Source organism: Hevea brasiliensis, chromosome 4 (genome assembly GCF_030052815.1).
Source record: "Hevea brasiliensis isolate MT/VB/25A 57/8 chromosome 4, ASM3005281v1, whole genome shotgun sequence".
In the NCBI taxonomy this organism is placed as follows: Eukaryota; Viridiplantae; Streptophyta; class Magnoliopsida; order Malpighiales; family Euphorbiaceae; genus Hevea; species Hevea brasiliensis.
Window position 1 is genome coordinate 98,676,757 of NC_079496.1, and position 14,326 is coordinate 98,691,082.

Sequence of the window (14,326 nt, forward strand, 5' to 3'; positions counted from 1 at the left end):
TAAGTTTTTGAAGAACTATTTTATTCAAAATACAGACAGTAGTCTGCCAAAATTTTTATAGAAATTACTGATAATTCAGATTTCTTATTTGGTTTCACTTTAGTTAAAAAAAAAAAATTTAACACCTGTCAAAAGTGCTCACCACTGTAAAAAGAAATAAGAAAAGGTTTAAAATCCCTTATAGTGTATTTAATGGGTTATCAGTAGATAAAGTTTGGTAATTCATTAGGTATACTACGGGATCATGTTTTGCCTTACAAAGGGGTAAGGTATGACATGGTCTACCTCTCACCCAGAAGAAACATGATGCAGTATGGGTGATAGTAGATAGATTGACCAAATCAGCACATTTTTTGCCTACATGGAATCCAAATTTCCATTATATCTGATAGAGACTCGAGGTTCACATCTAGATTTTGGAAGAAGTTACAAGAAGTCTTGGGAACACAATTCCATTTTAGCATGGCTTTTCATCATCAAACGGATAGACAGTCAAAACGGGTGATTCAGGTAAACTTTAAAACTTGTTGAATTATTATAAATAATAAATAATTGAAATGATAGTAATAACATGAAATATGTGATAGGTGCTTAAGGATATGCTAAGGAGTTGTGTTATAGAGTTTGAGAGAAGTTAGCACAGATATCTCCCACTGGCAAAATTTGCTTACAATAATAGCTATTAGAGTAGCATTCAAATGGCTCCATACGAGGTACTGTATGGGAGGAAGTGCAAAACACCATTGTGTTGGACAGAACTTGGTGAGGATAAGGTAGTTGGACCAGACCTGGTGAAACAAATTGAGGAAAAGGTTAAACTGATAAAAGCTAATTTGAAAGCTGCCTCAGACAGACAGAAGTCATATGCTGACTTGAAGAGAAAAAACATAGAATATGAAGTTAGCAATAAAGTGTTTCTCAAAGTGTCACCATGGAAGAAGGTATTGAGGATTGAGAGAAAGGGTAAGTTAAGCCCTAGGTTCATTGGCCCATATGAATTCATTGAATGTGTGGGTCCAATGGCCTATAGGCTAGCCTTACCACCAAAGCTGGACAAATCCATAATGTGTTTCACATGTCTATGTTGAGAAGATACCGATCAGACCCTTCACATGTCATATCAATGGAAGAAATTAAAATGCATCTAGATTTGACCTATGAAGAGGAACCCATAAGGATCCTGGCTCGGGAAATGAAAGAACTGCGGAATAAGCAGATCCCACTGGTGAAAGTGCTTTGGAGGCACCACAACACTGAAGAGGCAACTTGGGAAAGTGAAGAGATGATGAGGCAACAGTTCCCTCAACTGTTTGCATAAGGTAAATTTCGAGGATGAAATTTTTGTTAGAAGGGAAGAGCTGTAACACCCTCACTTTAGGTAGTCCATACATTCTATTGTTCTTGTAACTAACGTCTGTCCGGACAATCAGAATGTCTGGAACTATATTTCAACTAGAGCAAAGAGTCATAAATAACTCAAATAATGATAAGAAAAATTAAGAAAAAATTTTAGAAGATGGAATGCGAGAGGTTAAATTAGCCAGAGTTACGCAATGGGTAACCCTAACGGAAAGCGACTGCGAAGACAATTTGCAACCCTAGACCCATGGAGAACCCTGTGAAATAATTATTATGACTTAAGTGAAGGAATTCTAAGGTTTAGATGACAATAGAATGTCAAGAAAGTATAAGAAAAATTATGTAAATCAGTACAGACAATTTTAGCTCATCAAACAAAAAAAAGGGCATTTTGGTCATTTCACCTTCAGATATGATTTTGACCAACTTGTCCATTTAAGTAAGTAAGATTTATGTCATAAAATATAAATAAATATTGATGAAAATTTAATTAAAAATGAGTAAAAGAAAGAAGAAAGAAAAATCAAACAAAATGAAAAATAAAACCCAATTATGACATAAGCATGATGAAAGAATGATCCAATTAAAATTTCTTAGCCAATCACAATTAGACAAGCTTAATTATAAAAGCAAAAAGAGAGAAAAATAAAGAAAAAAGAGAGAAAAATAAACCAAAAATCAGCCATCTTCTTCCACCTTCTTGCTTGGCTGAAACTCCCTTTGGAAAGCTCCACCATTGTTGTTCCCAAGCAAGCTTCATTTCCTACCCATATTCACCATAAAACCTCTTAAGTCCTTCATAAAAAATTGACCTTGCAAAAAGAAGTAGAAAAGGAGAAGTTTAGCAAGCTTGGAATTGGCTCACTTCAAGGTTAGTGCCAAGTCTTACCTCTTCTCTATTTATTCATTATTAGGGACTTAAGTTATGCTAGAAATTGTTGAAACTGAAACAAAAATATGCATGTTGGACTACCCTTGAATTTTGGTAGGCATGAGTTGGTTAGGGTTGTGATGGTTTTCAATTAGATTAAAGTTGATTAGTGATGAGTTTGTTGAGTATATATGGATTAAGGCCTCAATTTCCATTTATAGTGTAAGATTGAAATGTTGGAAATTAGGGTTTTGCCAAATTATTTCTAAATTGGTGCTCTTGAGGTCAAGTAGTGACCATTTGATATGGTTTGACCTTAAATTGGAATTGATTGTGCCATTGAATTGTGATTTGGGTGAGCTGCCCTATGTGCTTGAAATTCTGGACCTTGAGTCCAATGGGTTTGGATAGCCATAAGTTGAATTTTGTAGCTTCAATTGGTATAAGGCCAATTAGAGGTGAAACTAAGGACATAATGCCACATTTTTCATGAAGAAACCCTGCTCAGAAAACCAACACGAAGTGACCTAAAATTGACTTGAATCCGGGTAACTAAATTCTAGACCTGGAAAAATGATCATATGAATAGTGATTGTTCAAATGGCCATCACTTTGTGTAGAGAGGTGCAAATGATCTGATTCTTGAACCTATAGAAATCTTAGACATAGTAGAACAATTTTCATAAAGAGCAGAAATCCAAATTTTGACCATAAGCTAATCAAATTGCTAACCAAATTTAACTCATCAAAACTGCCAGAACCAAAATTTGCCCATAAATTCTTGACATGGACCAATCTGGCCAGTTATGGTAAAAATGCCATAATTTGAGCTACAAAACTCCAAATGGAGTGATTCAAAAAGAAAATTAAAGTAGAGACATTAAGGAACAACTTTGATGAAGAAAGTTTAGCCAAAATCTGATGGTTGCCAATTCCACAAAAAATTAATTGAAATTACCAATAATGAAATATTTTCTGAATGGATGCAATAAATGGTAATCCAGGTCGAACCCTAGAGACTGAGTTACTAAATTTCGCACACGTGTGTAACAAAAAAAAAAAAGGTTGGGGGCGGGGGTTGTAACACTAAATCAGAAGAAATCAAGTTCAGAAATTAAAGAACTAAATTTAGGTGTAAAATTCTTAATTTAAACAAACTTCAGTCCAAGGTAATTCACATTCCAATGCATGACTCGATAAAAGAAATATAATTATCTCTTGTTGAATACTTAATGCAGATTTACCAAACAGTGAGGTAAAACCCCTAACTTCCCTATAATCATCAATTCCAACCCAGCACTCTTATTGACTCTAATTATTAACTGAATTGGTATTAAGCAATCCTCATCAATTTAGTAACTGCTTTAAGAACAGAAAGTAGTTAAGCTGGAACAATGATTTATAAAGCATAAATCATTTAATTCACCCCATTGTTTCCTTAGGTTATTATAAAAAACTTATATCATAATCAATAATACCTAATAGCTACTCACATTCAATCTTACGCAACAATTACGAGTTATGAAGATGAACTAGCAATTAATCACATCAAACAATTAACTAATAGGCCTTTTTAGCAAATCATTCAATAGATCAAAAATAATGAAATCAAGAAAGAATAGATATTCAAAAAGGAATAATTTAAATTAAGAACCTGGTCTCACAAATCATGCATAAGAACTAGAATCCCTTGGACTGAATTTAGAAACTTAGCCGCTCATGTTCATGGCTTATAAAAAAGTAAAATAATGAAGAAATCTAAAACTATGAAAGTGAATGGAGAATGAAGCTCTTGAAGGTGTGTCTCTCCGCTGCTTTCAAAAATGATCTTTATACTCAAAAACCTAATCCAAAGATAAGAACCAAACTTGGAAAATTTTTGAAATTTAATAAGATAGATTCTCTGCTCTGTAATCACGGCCAATTTTCAGTCACTTTCCTTCTGATTTTGTCTCTGACTTCTTCAGGAAAGTTATAGCCCTACTTCTTAGCTTTCCAACGAGTCTCCATTTGCCCAAATCGGAGGTCTACAGCCCAAGTTATAGGCTAAAAACTGAAACTGGTTTTGACAGACGATTCAGCCCATAAATTTAAATTCATTGCTTTTTTTAACTACCAAAACGACGTAGTTTTGTCTTTAGCCCTTCAATAAAAATTGTAGAGGTGGTTCTTAAGGTTCAATTGGGCCTGAGTTTGCTTCATTTGGACATCTGGAGCTCCAGATATAAAATAAATATCAAAACTAGTCATGACACATCAAATGTGGGCTTTTGTAATAGGTTCATAGCTAATTTTGACAATCTTGGAGACTGATTTCGGCTTTGGTCCCTCTTGTCATTTGTAGTGCTCTGACTTAGCTTTTCAATGAATTAAACAACATTGGATTTGGAGACTCACAACTTTAGAAACACCTAAAAAATGCAGCAAAGGTCAAATTAATACAAATGCTGAAAATTTCTTAATTTAACACAATTATTTCAACAACTCTTTAAAAATATGCCTAATTGATAATTATACTTTAATCAACTGAATTAGGCATAAAAATACACTAAAAACACTAAATGTGATGGGAGTAAAAATATTAATTATGCACTTATCAAAATTTCCCCGCACTTAGATTTTTGCATGTCCTCGGGCAACACCAAGCTGAACCTATCTAAAAATTCCAATGAAACATAGAATTTATAAACTATAAAACAAATGATAAAAAATCAAGAAGCATAACATATCATGAACCGAAAGTATCTTAACAAACTCAAGCTGAAGTTAACAAAAATTTATCTTTCAAAAAGTAGCTCACTAAAAATGGTGGACACTCACATGGCAATCAAATTACTGAAGTGTTTAGGAGGGTTTAAAACATGCACTCAAATTCAATTCATGGAATAAAACTATCATATGCTTGCTTATTCATCCAATCTCCATCACTTATTTCATATGCATAACATAAATCAAAAGGTCTTTAAATATGGTTGTAATGGGGCTAAGGTAAAGGTATAGAAATAAGGATAAATGAAGCTAAAGCAAGAACTAATAGAATATTGAAACAATATTTATTTCTTCTATTCTTTCCCTTCACATATATGTCAATAAAGTCCAAAGAATCCCAAAATATTTTTCTTTTTTTTTTTTTTTACCATGTAGCATTAGCACCCATGCCAATTATTTCTTTTCAACTTCTTCTTCTTCTTCTTCTTCTTCTAGCAAAATAAACCAACAACAACTCACATATTACACCCCATACAATATTGTCAAAACCCAATTTATCGCATTTCAAATACTCTATTAGTTCTTAGGTAATAAAGAAGATAAAAAGAATAAGGTTTAGGCTCATATTCCAAGTTTTAACAAAGAAAAGGTATAATTTAAGCTCAAAGGGGCTCACTAAAGTCAATAAATAAGGTTGGCTTTTTAAGGTAAAAATGGTTAAATCCTAATTTGCCTTTATCATTTTTATATGTGCATATAATCATGTGACCTCAATTGGATTAAAAGCAAGTTCTAGAGTAACAAATCATGAATGAATAACACTCATAAAAAAAATTAAGATTGACATATAAGAAGTTAATTTAAATCAAGGCTCAAAAAACTCACACAAGAAATATTTCATTGTCCACCAATTTTAGCTTATCAACTAATCAAAATCAAAACTCAAGTTAATTACAAGCCTAAATATGCAAGTTTATTGATTCAATCATGTTATGCATCTCTCAAACTTCATAGATTTTTTTCATAGCATAAGAACTCTGTAAACCATTGAAAATATGAAAACCTTTCCTCCACACTTAAAACTTACATTGTTCTCAATGAAAAGCCCAAATGAAAAAGAAAAAAAAAAGAAAAAAAAAATCCTAGAAAATAAAATAAGATAAGGGAAAGAAAATAAATCTGATTGAGGCTAACAAGCCACTAAAGGGTTGCCTCCCAAGTAGCGCCTTTGTTTAACATCGTTAGCTTGACATGGCAAAGCTCCTTAATCTAAGTAAATTGGGTTACTCAATTTGAGCTCCTCCAATGAATGCTCCTGAAACCCCTCATAAAATGGCTTGAGTCTATGACCGTTGACCTTGAACACCTTGTTAGCTCTTAAACTTTGAATTTCAACTGCACCATAAGAAAACACATTAGTAACAATAAAGGGGCCAATCCAATGAAAACACAACTTACCAGGCATCAGCTTTAATCTAGAATTATACAACAAAACTTTTTGCCCAATCATAAACTGCTTCCTTAGAATTAGTTTGTCATGGAATGCCTTGGTCTTTTCTTTATAGATCCTAGAATTCTCATAAGCCTCAAGTCAAATTTCCTCTAATTCGTGTAATTTTAATTTTCTTTCTAACTCATCCTCCATGCTTAACTCAAAAGCATCCTGCACAAATGTATCAACAACATCAATAGAAAAAACAGAATGATCTTTAGCAGGATATTTCATGGCATCAAAGATATTAAATTTGACAGTCTCTCCATCAAACTTCATAGTTAAGGTACCATCATCCACATCAATTTTTCTCTTAGTAGTTTTTAGAAAAGGTCTTTCGAATAAAATCAAAGCTGAGTTTGATGAGGGAGCACTATCCTCCATATCCAAAATGTAGAAATCTGCAGGAAAAATCAACTCTCCGACCTACACCAAAACATCCTCAACTACTCTCAATGGGTAAGCATTAGAATGATCAGCTAACTGAATAATGACACTGGTTTCTTTCAATGGACCCAAATTTAAAGTTTGAAAAACTGAATATGACATAAAATTAATAGATGCTCCTAAATTTTCCATTGCACATTTAAATCTAGAATCACCTATTTTGCAGGGAAAAGAAAATGAACCTGGATCCTTACACTTGGGGGGTAATTTTTATTGAATTAATGCTGCCACATTTTCCCCAACACTGATCTTCTCATTATTCCTCAACTTGAGCCTTGTAGTGTATAATTCCTTAAGGAATGTAGCATACCTAGGGACTTGTTTGATCTCTTTCTCTTGTTCTTCTCTCTTAGTCTTGGCCAACCTGCTAGGGAATAGAGGGAGAACAGAATTATTAGCCTTATTCAGTTCAAGTGCAATATTTACCTCAACTTCAGGAACTTTAGACTCTTTTGCTCCTTGGTTCTTCTTTTTCATTGACTCATGTGGAGTCTGATTATCAATTTCTTTCCCACTCCGCAACACTATAGCACTTGCATTTTCTCTGGGATTCATAACTGTTTGTGATGGAAGCTTTCCAGAACCATGAGCTTCAAGCTTACTCACAGATGAAGCTAACTGACCAATCTGCTTCTCTATGTTTTGAATGTTATTTCTGGTCTCCTATTGAAACTGTTGTGTATTGCTAGCCAAAGCCTTAACAATTTTATCGAGTGACATACCTTGATTTGAGGGCGGTAAAGGTGGTTGATTCAGTTGTAGTCTCTGCTATTGATATAAGTTTTGTACTGGTTGATTCCCATAACTCAAATTGGGATGATCTCGCCATCTCGAATTATAAGTATTAGAAAAGGGGTCATACCTGCGTTGTGGTTGTCCATAATATCCTACTGCATTAGTGTGTTGCATTAATTCATCCTCTTATAATGTAGGACACATGTCAGTAGCATGACCCGAACCTGAACAAATTCCACATACCTTAACTGTTTACATGTTCCCTACAGCCAATTGCCTCACCCAAGAAGTTAAATCAGAAATCTGTTTCTCAAGGTTAGATGTACTTAGCTCATTAACCATCTTAGGTGTGTGATCCATTCTCATTGCAAACTGCTGAGAATTTGCTGCCATGTTAGCAATCGGCCTCCTTGCTTCTTCTGGTGTCTTGTAAACCAAAGCTCCTCCACTAGCAGCATCTATCATACTGCAGTCCATTGGTAGAAATCCCTCATTAAAATACTGAATCAAAAGATGCTCGCTTATTTGATGATGGGAACAACTTGCACACAGCTTCTTAAATCGCTTCCAATACTCATACAAACTCTCTCCATTGTACTGCCAAATGCCACAAATTTCTTTTCTTATGTTAGCAGCCTGGGAAGCAGGAAAATACTTCTCTAAAAGTATCTGCTTCATTTCATTCGATGAGTTAACAGATCCAGAAGGAAGGTAATACAACCAATCCTTAGTTGTGCCTTCTAGTGAGAAAGGGAAAGCTTGAAGCTTAATCTCATCCTTTGAAACACCTTGAGGTTTCATGTTGGAACACACAACATGAAATTCCTTTAAATGCTTATGTGGATCCTCATCTGAAAGACCATGAAACTTAGGCAACAAATGGATTAGTCCAGACTTTAACTCAAAATCAACATTTAAAGCAGGGAATTGAATACACAAAGGCTGTTGATTAGATTAGAAGCAGCCAACTCTTTCAAAGTCCTATCAGCCATGGTTTCATTTTTGAAATCTGAATCTGAATTTAATTCCCTTGGAGATTGGACTCTTTCAGATATACTCGGGATCTGCTTAGCTTGCTTAGCCAATTTTCTCAACTGTTTAGCTATTTTTTGTACTTCTGGATCAAAGAACAACTCACTAGATTGAGAAGTTCTTATCATAAACAAAAAAAAATCAATCTAAAAGACAAAAAAAGGCCTAAAAACCGTAGAAAACGATGGAATTTGGCCTCAATAGGGTAGGGTCAATGAATCCTATGGATTCATAGGTTATTTTCAGAACATCGTTTCCTTCAAAACAAGTATAGAACGCCCTCCTAATTCAACCAAAATTCTACCAATAAATAGTAACACCGTAATTTTTGCAAAAAAACTGAAAATAGCAACACTTCACAAACAGAGGTAATAATAGAATATCCTAACACTAAAAATATAAAATCCAATAAACTTTCAATCCCAGGCAACGGCGCTAAAAATTTTAATGGCTGCCGATTCTATCAAAAATTAACTGAAATTACCAGTAATGAAATATTTTCTGAATGAATGCAATAAGTGGTAATCCAGGTAGAATCCTAGAAACTGAGTTACTAAATTTCATGCACGTGTGTAATAGAGAAAAAAAAGGTGGGGGTGGAGGGGGGGGTGTTTGTAATACTAAATCAGAAAAAATCAAGTTCAGAAATTAAAGAACTAAATTTAGGTATAAAATTCTCAATTTAAACAAACTTCGGTGTGACACCCCTTACCCGTCTACAGTGTAGCCAAGCAAGATATGCCACACAGTGTACCGGAGCACCCTATTTTAATTCAATCATTTTCATTCTTCCTAATTGATTTTTTTTTCATAGTTATGGAGTACAATTTGTGAAATATAATTCATTTCAGTCATTTATTGAAATCATAATTTTATTGAGGTTCCGCAAATTTTATAGAAAATCCGGCAGAGTACCGGCTAAAAATAGAGAAAACAGTTCTTCGGAACCTGTGAAAAACACTTCCAATATTTTCAATCAATCCCAAACTCCATTTCATCAATAAAATCCCAATATTTTTTTTTCAACAACATTTTCATTCCTCAATCATTCATCTCATATGATAATCATGTAAAAGACATAAATAAATATTCACTTTTTCATTCATAAACACAATTTTCACTATTTACATTAATAGCAAAATACATTACATAAGTTTCAATTACATATGAGAAAATAAAAGTTAATTACAAAATACCCAAAATGAAACCTAGTGTACTACCATTTACTGACGTCGTTGAGGTGACACGGACACTATGCAGAGCTGCAGAACGTCTCACCCAGTCTGTGGTCTACTGGGCTCTAGGTCGATCTCTCTAGAACCTACGCGTGGCAAAAGCAACGCGCTAAGCAATAATGCTTACTGGTGCCAATAATAAAATAAAAAGAAATAACAGAAAATAAATATGCAGTGAATGTATTGATGTCTCATTGCAAATAAATTTTCGATGAGTATTTGTAGTCTTACTTATTTTGTATTTGTTATATTCATTATTTCATTAAATTTATCCACTTTCATTTTTGGTTGCCCAAGTAACCTATCTTTGACGATCGATGGATAAGCAGTAAACCGCACTGGGTATCAAGTACCTCGGGCCGTCACACCATCGATCACATATGTGTCTTCCGGTGTGCAACAGAATAGCTAATAAGCTGTAATAACATTAGGCACAAGGCCAAGTATCAACATAATGTCAGAATGGCTAAAAGCCATAAAATCACAGAATGGCATAATGCTATGTGCAGTACTACTAACTGAACCCTATTGGCATGCCAAGCTATCCAAACCAATCTTGTTAGGTATACTAGGGCATTTTACACTTTTGAGTTTTACAATTTTTGAATTTCAAGTTTTGGTGTTACTATTCACTTTATTAGTTAATCAAAATGTTGACTTTTCCATAGACAATAGGTACATTGGGTTTAATACTCCCAACATACCACATTTTGCATTCAAAATTTGTTGGTATTGGTTGCCAATACTATTTCTAAGCTTAAAGTTAATTGAGCAGAATTTTCAGTTTTCATACCTTATATTCACTGTTCCATTAGTCATTTTTGCAGTAGGAATTTGGCAAAATGATCAACATGAAAGTTGTTCCTTATTTTATCTAATTGAATTTCATTTTTGAATCACTCCATTTGGAGTTTTGTAGCTCAAGTTATGGTCCAAAAACCACAACTGGCCGGATTGGAATTTTTCTGGACTGACCATATCTACAGTGCAATGAATAGTGATTGCAACTCACTTGTTGGATAGGTTCTGGTCATAATTTAGGTTAGGTTTCTTCATGAAAGTTGTTGTTCTATATCTCAACTTGTTTCTGGTAAAATTTCAGGTCAATTGGACCATTCTACACTGAGTTATAGCCAAACGAACAATCACTGTTCATTTGGTCATTCTGCAGAAACAGACTGCAGGTCACCCGGATTGGGGCAAGCTTTTGGTCCACTTGGTTTGGTTTTATGCGCATAGTTTCTTCATCAAAGTTGTGCCATTATGTGTCTAGTTTCATGTCTAATTGGCCTTGCACCAATTGAACCTCTACAGTTCATGTTATGGCTGCCCAAACCTACTGGACTCATGTCCAAATCTGCAGGTCACCATGGGCAGCATACCATTTCAATTCCAATACCACAATAGTCTCCAATTTAAGGTCAAAATTCATCAAATGGTCACTAATTGACCATTAGAATTGAATTTAAACATCTAAGCATTAAACCCTCAATTAAATCTCAAAACCCTAACCCTAACAATCCATCACTTTATCTAACATACCCAAATCAACATCTAGCTCAAATATCCTTATCAACAACCATTTCTATGCTATTTAGCTCAAACAAATCAATAATTTCCAAACTCCTCCCATGGCTGCCAAATTTCTTGGTGTTCGTACACATATATTTTATTTCAATTCCTTATAATTTCTTACTCAATTTAAGCCTCTAACATGGAATAAAGAGTGAGAGATATGAAAATATGCACTAACCTCTTGTAGCTTAAATCCAAGCTAACCAAGACTTCAATTTTTCTTTACTTTCTTACTCTTTCTTGGCTGCCAAACACTTCTCCTTGGTGTGGGTATAATTTTTAGTGAACGGAGGATAAGGTTTTGAGGTGAGGAAGCTTAGGAAAATCAACCTTTAAAAGAGAAAATGGAGAGAAAGCTTCTTGGCTATGGTGGACGGGAAAAGATGGAAGAAGAGTTCAGTTTTTCATTTCAATTTTCTGCCCATTTGACTCATTTTAAGTGGTTTATGGACATGTGCCACAATTTGATTGGGTGAGAGTGCTTAGTGACATAAGCATGAGATCAAAATTGCAATTTTAATTCATTTTCTTTTCTTTGCTACTCATTTTCAATTCAATTTTTAGCAATATTTATTCACATTTTATATTATAATAATTATTTACTTAACTGGACAAGTCGGCCAAAAATCACCTCTTAAGGCAAAATGACCAAAATGCCCTCCGTTTGGCTTAACAGACCAAAATTATCTGTATCGATTGAAAAATTTTTCTAAGTATTTTCTTGGCATTCTAATGCAATAGGAACCTCAATGACCCTTCTTTGGAGTCCCAAAAATTATTTTATGAATTTTTCCCCGGGTCTAGGGCTCCTAGTTGCGAGAACCGCAACTTCCCACTAGGTTAGCCATCGCTAGGGCACCGGCTCATTTAACTTGGTTGTATTTTATTTCTAAAATATTTTCTAAATTTTTTTTATTAATATTTGAGTTAATTATAATTCCTCACTTTAGTTTAAATATTTTTTCCGGACGTTCTAGCTGTCCGAACCGACACTAGTCACCGAAACAATAGAATGTACGGAGTTGCTACAGGGAGGGTGTTACATCTCTTCCCTTCTAATTTAAATTTCGTCCTCGAAATTTACCTGATGCAAACAGTTGAGGGAACTATTGCCTCATCGTCTCTTCACTTTCCCAAGTTTCCTCCTCAGTGTTGTGGTGCCTCCAAAGCACTTTCACCAGTGGAATCTGCTTATTCCTCAACTCTTTGACTTCCCGAGCCAGGATCCGTATGGGTTCTTCTTCATATGTCAAATCCGGTTGTACTTCAATTTCTTCCATGGAGATGACATGTGAAGGATCTGAGCGGTATCTTCTTAACATAGATACGTGAAACACATTGTGGATCTTGTCTAGCTCTGATGGTAAAGCTAGCCTATAAGCCACTGGACCCATACGTTCAATGACTTCATATGGACCAATGAACCTAGGGCTTAACTTACCTTTTCTTTTAAATCTCAGTACATTCTTCCACGGTGACACCTTGAGGAACACTTTATCACCAACTGCATATTCTATTTATTTTCTCTTCAGGTCGGCATAAGATTTCTGTCTGTCTGAGGTAACCTTCAAATTGACTTTGATTAGTTTTACTTTCTCCTCAGTCTGTTTCACCAGGTCTGGCCCTACTAGTTCATCTTCACCCAATTCAGTCCAGCACGCTGGAGTTCTACATTTACTCCCATACAGTGCTTCATACGGGGCTATTTGGATACTAGCTTGATAGCTATTGTTGTATGCAAATTCTGCCAATGGAAGGTATCTATTCCAACTTCCCTCAAACTCAATGATACAACTCCTCAATATATCCTCAAGGACCTGACATATATTTCACATTATTATTACCATTTCAGTTCAATATGTGTATTAATTTAATTGGTTTCAGTTGTTTACCAAGATTACTCTTTCTAATTGCCCATCCGTCTAAGGATGGAAAGCTGTGCTGAAGTGGAGTTGTGTACCCAAGGACTCATGCAACTTCTTCCAGAATCTTGATGTAAACCTTGGGTCTCGATCAGATATGATGGAAAGTAGAATTCCATGCAGTCTAACTATCTCACTGATATACAATTTTGGTAACTTCTCCAGTGAGTACTCAGTCCTAACTGGCAGAAAGTGTGTTGACTTCGTCAATCTATCTACTATCACCCATACTGCATCATACTTCTTTTGGGTGAGAGGTAGACCATTTACAAAATCCATGGTGACCGGATCCCATTTCCATTCAGGTATGCATATAGGCTGTAGCAAACCCGATGGAACTTGATGTTCTGCCTTAACTTGCTGACATGTTAAGCATTTAGTCACATAGTTAGCTATGTCCTTCTTCATACCAGGCCACCAATACTGAAGCTTCAGATCATGATACATTTTTGTACTTCCTGGGTGCATAGCATATACACTGGTGTGTGCCTCTTTTAGAATACTGGCCTTCAATTCCCCATCATCTAGTACACACAGTCTTCCTTTCTAGTATAGACACCCATCTGTTTTCACTTCATAGTCAGTTTCTTTCCCTTTTAGGATTTTTCTCATAATAGCCTTTAGCTTCTCATCTACCTTCTGCCCATCTAAAATCTGCTATAATAGGTTTGGCCTCACTTGCAACTCAGCCAAAATAGCTCTATCTCGAACCAAAGATAGATGGGCATTCAATGATCTCAAATCTGTGATGGATTTTCTGCTCAAAGTATCAGCAACTACATTTGCCTTCCCAGGATGGTAGTCAATCACACAATCATAGTCCTTCAGGAACTCAATCCATCACCTCTGTCTAAGGTTGAGCTCCTTCTGAGTTGGCAAATATTATAGACTTTTGTGGTTTGTGTAAATGTAGCACTTTTCACCATATAAGTAGTGCCTCCATATCTTC

General features: G+C 35.0%; 1 non-coding gene across 1 annotated transcript; it reads left to right on the top strand.

Annotated features, from left to right (window-relative positions):
- Positions 1-8,136: 8,136 nt before the first annotated feature.
- LOC131179668 (small nucleolar RNA R71) lies at positions 8,137-8,243 on the top strand. Its single transcript, XR_009148556.1, has one exon. It is a non-coding gene; the product is annotated as a small nucleolar RNA R71 (small nucleolar RNA).
- The last annotated feature ends 6,083 nt before the right edge of the window (positions 8,244-14,326 follow it).